Below are 13,691 nucleotides of genomic sequence, written 5' to 3' on the forward strand. Positions count from 1 at the left end.
CCCTCCCCCATCTTGCCCCAACAGCCCCACCTTGCTCTCCCCACACCCCACCTACTTTCCTGTTTCTTCACTGGTTGAGTCCCCTTTGCCCTATCGCCTCCCCTGTGTTGGTCTCTTCCTGATCTCTCAGTCTCTCTTTTGGCCACTGTCTCTTAATTTTGCACTTAGCAAACATTTACTGAGCCTTTAGGATGTGCCAGGCCTTATTTTAGGCACCCGGGTCACAGCCGTGAACAAAACAGGCAAAACGTCTTGCTCTCAGGGGAGCTGACGTATTACTGGAGAGACAAAAAATAGGATTCGTAACTTAGATATACTTTATGTCCGGTCGTAAGAAGCACCAAGGAGGAAAATAATCAGGGTCAAGGTGATCGGGAGGGATGGAGTTGCTGGTCGCTGGGCAGAAGTGAGGGCAGGGCATGCGGATCTCTGAGGGAAGGTGTGCTAGGAAGTGGGAACAGCAGGTGCAGTGGCCCCGAGGCTCAGGCGCTTGGCTTGTTCAAGGACCCACCAAGAGGCCAGTGAGTGAGCAGAGTGAGTGATGGGGAGAGCAGGAGGAGATGAGACGACAGAGGGAAAGGGGGTGGATTGTGCAGAGCCTCTGGGCTGCCGTGAGGACTTCGGCTTTTGCTTGGAGTGAGGTGAAGCCATGGGAGGTTTGTGAGCTGAGGAAGGGCAGAGCCAACTTAGGAGTCATCAGGACTCCCTCACTGAGGGGTGGGAAGGAACGGTACGGGGCAAGGGTGCAAGCCGTGAACCCAGGGAGGAGGCCACTGCCGTGGTTCAGGTGAGGGACCGTGGTGGCCAGTGGCGGCTAGACCAAGGTGGTGGCCTGGAGGAAAAGTGGGTGGTCAGAATCCGTGTGTGTGTGTGTGTGTGTGTGTGTGTGTGTAAAATACACGCAGCATAAACTTTACCATTTAAACCATTTTAGAGAGTGCAGCAGAGTGCATTAAGTATAGTGTTGTGCAACCATCCCCACCTCCATCCATCTGGTTGCCGAGAGAGGGCCTGGGCCAGAGGGCCTCAGGCTGTAACAGTCCTGGGGAGGTCTGGGACGGGGCAGGTGGGTTTCCGGGGGTCCTTAAGCAAAGGCTGCCCATCAGAGGAGTCCTGGGTGGCGTGGTAATGAGCTGGCTCTAGTACTCGCTGTGTTGTCTTTGGGAGGAGCCCCAGGGAAGCATGGCCTTGACACCAATGCGGTGGTGCTGTTGGACAGCTGGGCCCTCAGCAAACTGTTTCTCGTTCTTTCTGTGCATGCGGTCAGCCTCATCCCCAAGCGGCTTCGCAGGGTGCCTACAGACGGAGGCACCTGCGAACTCATTCCCATCCCTCGGAGAGAGGGAGGCCTGGCCCCTAGTGCGCTGAAGGGCTTTCCTTCAAATTGGTTGGATCAGTGCAGGTCACATGACAAACCTGGAGCCAGTGCCTGAGCCAGGCGCCGTCAGGTGCGGTTGGTTAAGGCTCGGGTTCAACCACTCACTGGCAAGTGAAGGAGGGATTACTCGGAAGGTTTGGGCCAATCAGGACCCATCGCTGGATCAGGCCAAAGCCAGTAGCATCCCGAGTCTGCAGCCGAGCTGCGAGGGGCGGGACTGCCAGGAGGGGGCGCGAGAGAGTCACCGTCCTCCCACACGCCTACCCCGGCCAGGAATCCAAGGTTGCAATCCGAGCAGGAACATAAGTGCGTGCACGTGCGAGGCGCCTGCTGCTAGGATCCCTTGTCCCTTATCCACAATCCCAAATTCGAAAAAGCTGTGACCACCGAAAAATATTTCTTTGGGGGATAATTTTGGCCCAGTGTCACATGGTGGCAGATCAACTAATCTGAGTTATTTACACTCTTTATTTATCTCCTTTGGGTGTGAATTTTCACACGTGTTTTGCTGCAAATATATTAACATGTCTGATGGGGGGGGGGGGGCTGCCTCAGCCCCCTGGGAGTGTTATGTAAAACATAGCATTAGCTTAGAATTACCTTTCTAAAATTGGAACAATTCTGAGTTCTGAAATGCATCTGTCCCCAAGGGTTTCAGCCAAAGGATTGTGGACCTGTAATTGGGCATGCTGCCAAACCTAGATTCATCTTAATTACTTGTTCAACATTTATTTAATGGCTTTGGGAAGAAACTCATTTTCCATTACTAGAAAAAAAAATAGAGAATGGGCGTAATTTACTAAGTCCTCTTTGTTAATCATATGCCATTTTTAGTGTCGTGTGCGTATGCATATGTGACTGTGTGTCCGTACGTGAGGCTATGTCTCTGTATGTGTTACAGTATTGGTGTGTGTGTGCGCGCGTGTATGTGGATCTGTGTGAGGGTTTGTGTGTGTGAAGGCGTGTTTGATCGTGTCTGTGTCTGTGTGTTTGTGATGGTCTAGTTGCGTCCTCCACAAAATTACCGAGAAATTTTTGCGCCGTCAAGCAATACCTTGTATTTCCACTAGAGGTCTCCTGTCTTCTTTGGCCAGAAGAAAGTAAAACTACATTTTTTTTTTTGCCATTTAATCGGGAATTTGTTGATTCTTGCAGAGATGTGTCAGGGACAGTTAGCTCAGGCTCAGCTCAGCTGCTCATAAATTGGACGTTCTCAAGCTTGTTGCTCTCAAGATTTTTTTTTTTATGCCTTAAAAATTACTGAGGACCCCAAAGACCTTTTGTGTATGTGGGTTGTATCTATTAATATTTAGTATTAAATTAAGACTGAGAAGTTCAAGGAGCTCCTCGCTGGCTCAGTCGGTGGAGCCAGTGGCTCATGATCTCGGGGTCGTGGGTTGGAGCCCCACACTGGGTATGGAGATTACATAAAAATAAAATCTTAAAAAAAATAAAAGACTGGGAGAAGTTCCAAAATTTATTTATGGAATCATTTAAAAAGAACTGTAGTAAATTCATTGCATTTTTGGTAAATATTTTATTGTGGTAAAATATACGTAACGTAAAATTTACCATTTTAAACATTTTAGGTATACAGCTAGTGGCATGAAGAACGTTCACATTACTGGGCAAGCATTGCTACCATTCCTTTCCAGAACTTCTTCCTCAACTGAAACTCTGTACCCATTGAACAATACTCCCCACTTCCCCGACTCCCCAACCCCAGGTAACCTCTAGTCTACTTTCTGCCTCTGAGAATTTGCCTGTTCTAGGTGCCTCATGTAAGTGGAATCATCCAAGATTTGTCCTTTCGTATCTTTCTTGTTCTACTTAACATCATGTGCTCAGGTTTCTTCCATGCTGTAGCATGTGTCAGAATTTCCTCCCTTTCTAAGGCCAAGTAATATGCCATTGAATGTATATATCACATTTGGTTTATTCATTCCTCTGTTTTTTAACTTTTTTAATTTTTAAAAAAAATTTTTGAGAGCATGAGCAAGGTTGGGGGAGAGGCAGAGGGAGAGGGAGAGAGAGAATCTAAGCAGACTCTATGCCCAGCAAGAAGTCTCACTCAGGGCTTGATCCCACAACCCTGAGATCACGATCTGAGCTGAAATCAAGAGTCAGACACTTAACTGACTGAGCCACCCAGGTGCCCCAATCCATTCATCTATTGATGGACATTTGGGAACTCCTTGCATTTTAACATAAATAACATTTTAAATGAAAAGTGCTATGTTGGGACACCTAGGGGTCTCAGTCAGTTAAGCATCTGCCTTCAGCTCAGGTCATGATCCCGGGATCCTGGGATCAAGCCCCACATCAGTCTCCCTGCTCAGCGAAGAGCTTGCTTCTCCCTCTCTCTCTGCCTGTTGCTCCCCCTGCTTGTGCTCTCTCTCTATCAAATAAATAAATAAAATCTTAAAAAAAAGAAAAGTGCTATGTTTTCCAAAATAAAAGAATTTAATGAGAAGAGTGGCCTTATTTCACATTTTCGAGAATATTTAATCTCTAGCTCAATAGAAGACAAGTGGATTCTTAGAGCTGCTTCTGCATTCGAGCTGTTGCAATGTTACCAGGCATCTAGCCTCTGGAAAAATCTGGGCGAGGTCCAGCAGAGTCACGGGAGGTCCGGAGCATGGGCTTTTCAAGTCCGTTAACCCTCCAACCACATCATCCTGAAACTCATGTGGTGTTAAAGCTGCCTTCAGCCACCAAGGTCACGTACATTGAACATCTGGTGCTGGGTACAATTTCTTACAACGTTCCCAGCACCATCTTGCTATGTGGCCCATGGATCATTAATGAGATAATCTGGAGGTCACATAGTCACGCTGCAACTATGTAATGATGATGAGTCCGTGGATATACTGCTGGTAATGTATCCATTCACTCATCGGCTGATTGAGAACGAAAACCTGCGTGCGATATCGACATATGGCTGTTTATTTAGCTCACGCGTCTGGGGGTCGGCTGAGGGTCAGCCGATTGTGCTTGGAAGGCTCTGCTGATCTTCGCTGACCTCTCCTATGTATCTGAGGTTATCTGGGGCTGGACTGATTGGGGCTGGGCGTGGTCGGGTGGCTTGATGATCTTGACGGGGCTCTCTCAGGTGTTTGTGGGTAGGCTGGACTTGGCAGGTGCAGCCAATGCTTGGGACCAACGGGCTATCCCAGGAATGTTCTTCTTCTAGTCACGGCAGGTGTGTGAGCCCAACTGCAATGGTGCATCTCAAGCCTGTTTGTGCTCCGTGTGTCTTCATCCTACGGGCCAAGCAAGCTGCATGGCCGCTGGGTACAAAGGAGTGGGAAGTACCTTCCAACGAGACGAGATGGGTGGAGTGAAGGGTAAGCTGAGCTGCACAGGTGGTCGTGTCCCAGCCTAGGCCGCCCTGGGGTGACATAGGGGGATGGGAGGACCTGGACGCTATGCTCAAACCTGACACTGAAAATCCAGGGACGGGCATTAGGATGCGGCAGCCCTGTGGGATTAAACCCCACTTGCCCTGGGCAGTGATCTGCTCATGAGCATATCCTTTATTAGAATTCTTCACTTTCCTGGGACACCTGCCTGGCTCAGTCGGGGGAGCACATGACTCTTGATCTGGGGGTTGTGAGTTTGAGCTCCATGTTGGGGGCAGAGATTACCGAAAAATGAAATCTTAAAAAAAAAAGGATACTTCCCTTTCCTGTTTCTCCTAGTAACGGCAGTAATTTCTCACTTGTGATTTCTGGAATCGTCTCCTTCAAAAGCTATCTGCACTCAAGTTCCTATCTCAGAGTCTGCTTTTGAGGGAACTCAAGCCAAGACAGCCGTGATGACAATGTGGGGGGAGGAGGAGGGGGGGAGGAGGAGGATAGGGAAGATGAGGATGTTGATGATGGGGATGATAAAGATGTTACTGTTGGTGATGATGGCGATGGTCGTGGTGATTGCTATGGACTGACTGTGTCCCCTAGAAAATCATGTGTTGACGTTTATTCCTCACAGTTGGCACTTTGGGCGGTGCGAAGCCCTCATGGATGGGATTCCCATAGAAACTCTGTACCCTTTAAGCCATAAGCACTCATTTCTTTCTTCCCCCAGCCCTTTAAGCTTTAAGCTGCCTTCTGTTCTTGGGGCGCCTGACTCCTCAGTCATCTCAGGGTTGTAAGTTCGAGCCCCATTTTGGGTGGAGAGATTACTTAAAAATAAGATCTTAAAACCCTATCTTCTGTCCTTGAATTTGCCTATTCTGTGTTTAACTTTTATTTATTTATTTATTTATTTATTTATTTATTTATTTATTTAATGTGGGGCCTGAATTCACCACCCTGAAATCAAGGCAAGCTGAGGTCAAGAATCAGATGCTTACAGTTACACCACCCAGGTGCCCGGAATTTGCCTCTTCTAGATACTTCATATAAGTAGAATATTTCATACAATATCTGTGTTTGGCTCATCTCACATCATATGATGTCTTTGAGGTCTGTTCATGTTGTAGTAAGTATAGAACTTTCTTCCTTTTTTATGGTTGAATAATATTCATATATATATATATAATATACCTTATTTTGTTTATTCATTTATCTGTTGATGGACACTTGGGTTATTCCCACCTTTTGGCTATTGTGGATAATGCTGCAATGACCACTGACATGCAAGTATTTGTTTGAGTCCCTGTTTTCAATTCTTTTGGGTATTTATTTAGGGTTGGCATTGCCGAGTCTTCTCGTAATTCTACGCTTAACTTTTTTAATTTAAAAAAAAAATTTTTTTTTAAGATCTTATTTATTTATTTGACAGGATAGAGACAGCCAGCGAGAGAGGGAACACAAGCAGGGGGAGTGGGAGAGGGAGAAGCAGGCTCACAGGGAGGAGCCTGATGTGGGGCTCGATCCCAGAACGCCGAGATCACGCCCTGAGCCGAAGGCAGACGCTCAACCGCTGTGCCACCCAGGCGCCCCTCTATGCTTAACTTTTTGAGGGACTGCCCCACTGTTTTCTGTAGGAGCTGCACCTTATGACCTTTTAAATCACTGAATTCCCTGTGTTAGATACCTTTATGCTTAAAATACCTAGAGTGGTGTGTGTATATATATATATATATATATATATATATATATATATATTTTTTTTTTTTAAGATTTTATTTATTTATTTGATGGAGGGAAAGAGAGAGAGAGCCCAAGCAGGGGGAGCAGCAGAGAGAGAGGGAGAAGCAGGCTCTCTGCTGAGCAGGGAGCCTGACAGAGGACTCGATCCCAGGACCCTGGGATCAGGACCTGAGCTGAAGGCAGGCGCTTAGCCCACTGAGCCACCCAGGCGCCATGGGCTTGCTTTCTCCTTAGATTTGTGTAAAAGAATAGGATCACAGTTGTCCATCAGTGTCACAAGTAAAACAAAAAGATTGGCCCCCAGACCACCCCCTCTATCTAGGCCCTTTGTATTGTGACTTTGTAGTTTCTCCTCTCAGTGTGGGGAGTCAGTCCACCCACCCCCCCGAATTTGGGCTGGCCTTGACCAGTGGAATGTGCCAGAAGTGATATGGTGACAGTCTTGAGTCTAGGTCTCGAGAGTCTGTGCCTTCTCTTTCTTCTCTTAGAAAGTGTCCAGTGTCATGGGAATCAGCTTAGGCTCACCTGCTGGAGGACGAGAGACTGCACCATGGAGACCTAAGTCACCCAGCTGATAGCCCGCCTCCTCCCAGAGACAGAGCCGCGTCCCCGAGCACAGCTGACGGCATATGCATGGATGAGCTCATCCAAGACCAAAAGACCCATCCAGCCGACCCATAGACCTGTGAGCAACAACAGAGGTATTTAAGCCATTAATATTTGGGGATATTTATTACATAGCTGTCTTAGTCCATTAGGGCTGCTATAGTGAATTACCAAAGACCGAGCTGCTAACACGACACAGATTTACTCTCATGGCTCTGGAGGCGGGAAGTCCATGATCAGGATGCCAGCAGAGTCCCGCGTCCTGGTTTGCAGATGGCCACGTCTCGTGGTGTCCTCCCATGGCAGAAAGGGTGAGAGCCCCCTGAGGTGCCGTGTATAAGGGTGCTGACGCCGGGGCGCCCAGCTGGCTCAGTCAACGGAGCGTGTGCCTCTTGATCTTGGGAGTTGTGAGTTCAAGCCCCACGTTGGGCACGAAGATGACTTAAAAAAATTTGGGGGGCACCTGGGTGGCTCAGTTGGTTGAGCTCCGTCTCTTGGTTTTGGCTCAGGTCATGATCTCGGGGCTGTGGGATTGAGCCCCACGTGGGGCTGTGCTCTCGGAGGGGAGTCTGCTCGAGGATTCTCTCCCTCTCCCTCTGCTCCTCCCCTTGCTCGTGTGCGCACCCTCTCTCAAATACATAAATCAATCTTTAAAAAATAAATAAAATCTTAAAAAAAAAAGTAAAGGCACTGATTGCATTCATGAGGGCTCCACTCTCATGATCTAATCTCCCCCAAGTCCCTGGTCCCTAATTCTGTCACACTGGGGGATAAGGTTTTACCATACAAATTTTGGGGGGGACACAGACAGTCAGTCTCTAACAGCAATGGTTCAGTGATACACCATGGGCTCTTCGCAGCTCCTCTTAGTGGGACAGTAAAGGTCTTGGAATGTGTTTAGCCTTTGTCGGCCAGTTCTCTTTGAGAACCATGCACAGAGCCTGAGAAATCTCTTTGTTGTCTGTCCTCACCGCCCAGGACACCTGGGGCTCGGGACTGGGGGTGACTGAAAGCTTTACTCCCTGGCAGAAGACAGAAGCCACGAAGGTGAACACCTCGGAAGGGCTTGCACTGAATTTGATAAGGAACAAGGGGCGTGTCTCTTGTTATCTGCTTTCTGTCTGATGATGTTCTGATGTCCTCACTCATTGTGATAAGAAGAATCAAATGTGGTTTTTGTTAAGAGAGAAGGGGCAGCTGTAATCCAGGCAGCTCTTAAGGCAAACTGTGTGGCAGGGGGCAGGGGCAGGGACGTGACAGAGGGGATAGCGAGGGTGGTAAGGTGGTGGGAGCTGAGCCAGCGCTGAGATATCAGGGGGCTGTGGCACCCCAGGTAGTGCAGAGTCTCTGAGGCCAAATGTAAATGAGAAATGGGGGTGCAAAGAGATGTCAAGAGATGGAGAGATGGAGGGACGCCTGGGTGGCTCAGTCGGTGAAGCGTCTGTCTTTGGCTCAGGTCATGATCCAGGGTCCTGGGATCGAGCCCTGCATTGGGCTCCCTGCTCAGCGGGAAGTCTGCTTCTCCCTCTCCCTCTGCTGTTCCCTCTGCTCGTGCTCTCTCTCGCTCGCTCTCTCTCAAATAAATAAATAAAATCTTAAAAAAAAAAGAGATGGCACTATGGGGAGAAGTGGAGGGACAGAGGTCCCACGAAGGGAGGAGTGGAGGAAGGGCTGAGATATAGAGAAGAGAAGCAGGTGGTGAGGGGCTGAGGAGGAGAGAAACAGAGAGAACAGAAGATCGGGAGGAAGACTGGAGACTGAGAGGTGGAGAGGCAGGGCAAGGGACAGAGGAAGAGATGGAGTGGAGAGAGAGAAGGGGCTGAACAGGCCAAGGAAGAAGGAAGAAGGACAGACGGCGGTCTGAGGGGTGAGGCTGAAAGGGACTGAGTTCTCTGGAATCGGCTCAGAGACACCAAGAGAGTGAGGTCAGAGGGTATGGAGAGTCCCCCAGAGGCTGGGTGAAGGAGAGACAGGGATGTGGGGGGAACACAGGGAGAGGCCAGGACACTGAGAGACAGTGTCATGGAGCAGGGAAGGGGGTGGGGAGGAAGACACGGATGGAGGAGGAACGGGAGGCTGGGTGATGGGCAGAGGCCAAGGGAAGAGGGAGGGAGAGAAGGAAATGCTGAAATCCAGGCTGACTTAGAGGAGGGGAACTCACTAAGAAGAGAGGGGACGAGAATTCTGAGGAAGAGACAAGAAGGTGGTGTGCCATTAGCCACGGAGAGGGCCAAACCGAGAGATGGAACGGCATTGGGTGGCTGGGAAGGGAAGAGGCGCTGCAGGGAAGTGGAGAAGAGAGAGAGAGAGAGAGAGAAGGAAACTGAGGCAGGGGAAGACCTGGGAGGCAGGTGATATCTGGGTTTGGAGAGTGGAAAGAAAGCTAAAGATGGAAACCAAATGGAGGGGAAGCTGCAGGAATTCTGAGAGGCAGAGAAGCTGAGAAACACCCAGACGGGATCGTCTGTCGCTCGTGCCCGAGACCACGCTCGTGTTTGGTGGCTCACAGAACCCAGAAGAGCTGTTATCATCACGTCCATGACTTACCACAGGGCAAGGAGAGAGCTTCAAGTCAGCCGAGGGGATGGGTGCGCAGGGCAGCATCCGGGAGAGACTGGGTGCGAGCTTCTGCTTGTCTGTCCCCCCCGCCCCGGAGTCGTAGTGACAGGGCTCGCTTTTCCTGGCAACGTATGTGACCACACACGCATGGTGTATTGCCAACCGGGGAAGCTCCCCCGAGCCTTGGCATCCAGGGCTTTTGTTGGGGGGTCCATTACCCAGGGGGGGAGCACCGGGGGCCATGCTTCTGCCTACCCCCCAACAGTGGGCTACAGATTTGTCAGAAAAAAGAATGGTCTCTATGTGCACCATGATGCAAGTCCAGGGCATCCTATGGAATCAAAAGAGCCAGGCAAGGAAAATCCCCTCCTCCTGGACAATTCTATGACATTCTAGGAAATGCAAACTCATCTCTTGTGCTGGAAGGCCCATCAGTGGTTTTCTGAGGGCGGAGGGTGGAGGGAGGGATCGATTACAGAGAAGTGCAAGGAACCTTCTGGGCATGATGGAAATGTTTGTTAACTTGATCGCGGTGATGGTTTCACATACATAGTTCATTCTCGAGATGTGCTCCTACAATATACTATTATTTATTATACTCACCGTGCAGTACATGGAATCCACGTGACTTCTTTATCACTGGAAGTCCATACTTTTCTTTTTTTAAGACTTTATTTATTTATTTGACGGAGAAAGAGAGACAGCAAGAGAGGGAGCACAAGCAGGGGCAGAGGAAGAGGAAGAAGCAGGCTTCCCGCTGAGCAAGGAGCCCGATGCGGGGCTCGATCCCAGGACTCTGGGATCATGCCCTGAGCTGAAGGCAGACGCTTAACGGACTGAGCCACCCAGGTGTCCCCCGACTTTACATTCCATAGCGGTTTACCACAGTGGCTGCACCAATTTACATTCCCGCCCACGTGGCATGAGGGTTCCCTTTTTTCCACATCCTGGCGGACGCTTGTTATCTCTTGTCGTTTTGTTCGTAGCCATTCTAACACGTGTGAGGGGAGATCTCATTGTGGTTCTGACCCGCATTTCCCTGGTAATTCATGATGGAGCACCTTTACATGTACCTGTCGGCCATCGGCGGGAGAAATGTCTCTTCAGAGCCTCTCTTCATCTCTTAATCATCGTGTTTGGCTGTTGAGTTGTAGGGGTTCTTTATATATTTTGGATATTAACCTCTTTTTTTTTTAAGATTTTATTTATTTATTTGACAGAGACAGAGACAGCCAGCGAGAGAGGGAACACAAGCAGGGGGAGTGGGAGAGGATGAAGCAGGCTCATAGCAGAGAAGCCTGACGTGGGGCTCGATCCCAGAACGCCGGGATCACGCCCTGAGCCGAAGGCAGACGCTTAACGACTGCGCCACCCAGGCACCCCTGGATATTAACGTCTTCTCAGATATATGATTTGCAGTTTTTTTCTCCCATTCGCTGGTTGCTGTTTGATTTTGTTGACGGTTTCTTTTGCTGTGTGGACGCTCTTTAGTTTGATGTAGGCCCACTTGTTGATTTTTGCTTTTGTTCCCTTTGCTTTTGGTGTCGTTACCACGCTCTCTTATTGTTTTAATTTTGTACCGTCATCTTCTATTGAGTACTTCCATTGCATAGTTTTCAGCCATTATGTTGAAAGTTCCTGTAAGATTTTATTTTATTTTTTAACAAGTGATCTCTACACCCAGTGTGGTGCTTGAACCTATAACCCCAAGATCGAGAGTCGCACGTTCCACCAACTGAGCCAGTTGGGTGTCCCTTGAAGTTTCCAGTATAATCCCTTTAATGCTCCCCCTAACTTATTGAGAGGCAATACTAACACCTCTTTCTTACCAGTTTCTTTTTCGATTTATTTATTTTAGAGGGAGAGCATGTGAGAGCAGGGGAAGGGGCAGAGGGAGAGGGAGAGGGGGAAGCAGACTCCCTGTTGAATGTGGAGCCCCACACGGGGCTTGATCTGACAGCCTTGAGATCATGACCTGAGCTGAAACCAAGAGTCAGATGCTTAACTGACTGAACCATCAGGCACCCCTCTCATCAGTGTTTGAAGCATATCAATAAGTATGTCTTCCCCACAAACAAGATAAGAACCTAAGCATGGGGGCGCCTGGGTGGCACAGCGGTTGAGCGTCTGCCTTCGGCTCAGGGCGTGATCCCGGCGTTATGGGATCGAGCCCCACATCAGGCTCCTCCGCTATGAGCCTGCTCCTTCCTCTCCCCCTCCCTCTGCTTGTGTTCCCTCTCTCGCTGGCTGTCTCTCTCTCTGTCGAATAAATAAATAAAATCTTTAAAAAAAATAAAAAAGAAGAAGAAGGAGGAGGAGGAGGAAGAGGAGGAGGAGGAGAAGGAGAAGAAGAAGAGGAGGAGGAGGAATGGGGCGCCTGGGTGGCTCAGTCGCTAAGCGTCTGCCTTCGGCTCAGGGCGTGATCCCGGCGTTCTGGGATCGAGCCCCGCATCAGGCTCCTCCGCTACGAGCCTGCTTCTTCCTCTCCCACTCCCCCTGCTTGTGTTCCCTCTCTCGCTGGCTGTCTCTCTCTCTGTCGAATAAATAAATAAAATCTTTAAAAAAAAAAAAAAAAAAGAACCTAAGCATGACTTCACCTTCCTTCCCCCCCCTTCCCTCTCCATCTCGCAACTCCCGTTTTGACATCATTGTGACCTTTATCCACATTTGTGTGGACAAGCATTTCTTTTTGTGGTCACTACTTATTTTGTTTCTCACCTTGTTTCTAAAACTTGTCACTTCCTCCTGAACTAATTCCTCTTCTTGTTTGTCCTCAGTTCTTTCAAAGAGTGTCTGTGGGAGGGGAATTTTCCGAGGTTTTGAATATCACCTTCATTCATCTGGTTATAGAATCCTTGTTCAGTCTTTCATCACATGGGGGATGTTACTACGTTATTTCCTAGCATCTAGATTTGGTGCGGAAAAGTTTGATGCCAATCTGACTTGTATTATTTTTGGGGGGGATTTCCTTTTTTTTTTTTTAATATTTTATCTATTTCAGACAGAGAGGGAGGGAGAGAGCACAAGCTGTTGGAGGGGGAGAGACAGAGGCAGAAGCAGACTCCTCACTGAGCAGGGAGCCCAATACGGGGCTGGACCCCAGGACCCTGGGATCATGACCTGAGCCAAAGGCAGATGCTTAACTGACTGAGACCCTATGTTCTTTTTAAAAGAAACCCTTTTCTCCCCCTTTTCTGGAGACTTTCATGGTTTTGTCAAATACTTTGATATTTTAAAATCTGGCTAATATTTATTTTTTTAACCCCCCCCAACCCAATCTGTCTTGCTTATCGTACAATAAACATTTCAGTATGAAGCATTGTGTCTTTAGTTCTTGGTTGATGTTCTTAGTTATTACTTATAATAATAATATGAATTATAAAATTCATTTTTTTCACATAGTATGTCCCTCTGTCTCTTTTCTTCAGAGAGATTCTGTATGATAGAAGTTAGAACTTGGTTTTATTTTTTAAAAGATTTTATTTTATTTTCCAAAGATTTTATTTATTTAAGAGAGAGACAGAGAGAGAGAGAGAGCACATGAGCAGGGGCAGAGGGAGAGGGAGAAGCAGACTCCCCTGCTGAGCAGGGAGCCCGATGTGGGGCTCGATCATGGGACCCCGGGATCATGACCTGAGCCGAAGGCAGAGGCTCAACCAACTGAACCACCCAGGCGCCCCTTGTTTATTTATTTATTTTTAATTTTATTTGCTTAAGTCATCTCTACACCCAAGGTGGAGCTCAAACTCACGACCCCGGGATCAAGAGTCACATGTCCTTCTGAATGAGCCAGTCAGGGGCGCCTGGAACTTTCATCGATATCATCCACATATCTTACATTTTTCCTTGGTTTCTCCCTCTCTCTGTCCCATATGGATGCCTTTTGGGATAGTATTTTCAGCTCACTCGTTTATTCTTCAGCTGTATCTATCCTGGCTTTTAACACACTTACCGAGTTCTTTATTTCAGTAATTACAGTGTTGATATCCCTTGTCTCCAGTTGGGTTCTACTTCATAACATCCTCTTCTTGCTTCGGATTTTCAATATCCTC

Source organism: Ursus arctos, unplaced genomic scaffold, assembly GCF_023065955.2.
Source record: "Ursus arctos isolate Adak ecotype North America unplaced genomic scaffold, UrsArc2.0 scaffold_19, whole genome shotgun sequence".
Classification (NCBI taxonomy): domain Eukaryota; kingdom Metazoa; phylum Chordata; class Mammalia; order Carnivora; family Ursidae; genus Ursus; species Ursus arctos.